Source organism: Capsicum annuum, unplaced genomic scaffold (assembly GCF_002878395.1).
Source record: "Capsicum annuum cultivar UCD-10X-F1 unplaced genomic scaffold, UCD10Xv1.1 ctg5355, whole genome shotgun sequence".
In the NCBI taxonomy this organism is placed as follows: Eukaryota; Viridiplantae; Streptophyta; class Magnoliopsida; order Solanales; family Solanaceae; genus Capsicum; species Capsicum annuum.
Window position 1 is genome coordinate 206,191 of NW_025861658.1, and position 1,305 is coordinate 207,495.

Below are 1,305 nucleotides of genomic sequence, written 5' to 3' on the forward strand. Positions count from 1 at the left end.
AATCAATCAACAACAAACAAACAAATAACTAAGTAGAGAAGAGAAATGGTTGCTCCGGCCAGTGAGGGCATTTTTGTGACAAGATTCATCTTAGATTAAATTTACAAAATAAGACATACAACAAGATAACAATTCTCAAAGCACTTGATCAAAATGAAGTTTGATCTTGGATTAGTGAATTTAATTTTATTTAAATTTGATATAATTAATTAATCAAAATTAATTAGACATAACTCCTATTTATTAAATAATATTTAAAACTTAAAAATTAAGATAGTGTTGTAAATTGAATTGCTAGGAAGATTAACCTCTCTAATTATGCTATCTCGCTAAATGTAGTTTTCAATAGAAGAAGTCCAACTCGAATAACAATTTTCAACACAAAATGAAGATCAAGTCTTATACGTCACCTGGTATCATTTTAAATATTTCACCTCAGTCGAGCTCATGCTTTTTAAATACATAGTTAAATTGATAATAAATTATTATTCTAATTACCATTTTTCTCAATTAATAAATTATTAGGCATAACTCCTATCTATTAAGAGTTCGTTTGGATAGGATTAAAAAAAAAATTTAACTTAAGTGATTAAAAACTTAAAATAAGTGTTTATAAATTAAGAAGATACGTGTTTGGATAGAAGTGCTGAAACTGAAAAAAAGTTGTTGATCTGTTTGGTAAACAAATGATGTTCAATACTTTTTATTGTTAAAATGACTTAAATGTTCTTAAAGTTGTTAACACCATAAATAAGGTAAATTATTTATAATTTTTAAATCTAAAATAATTTTTTTGAACAAACCTCTGATGTAATGAAGGATTCAATGAAAACAAAGAAGAAAGATGAAGAGGAAATTGGAGGGAAGAGATGAATCGAAGAGGCAAAGAGAAAAAGAAAAAAAATTATATATGAAGGGCTACAAGTTTTGGATATTGTTGGAATTGGAGGAAAATATAAGGGATAAAAAGGTAAATATTTTGGTCAAACCTAAAAATATTTTAATCTAAAAAGCAAAAAGCTGAGGGTACCCAGCTTCTCACTTTTTGATTATCTTAATCAGTTTTTAGCTTTTTTAAGCACTTATTTATTTTACCAAACACCTTAAAAAGCTAAAAAGAGATTAAAAGCTAGTTTGACCAGATTTTAATCCTATCCAAACAGGCTCTAAATAATATTTGAAACTTAAAAATTAAGATAGTATTTTTAAAAAAAATGAATAAGTAAAAGTGAAAGAAGAAAGTCGTACAGACAAATAAATATGTGCACTAGATAATTTAATAATTATTTATAGTAATATTTACGT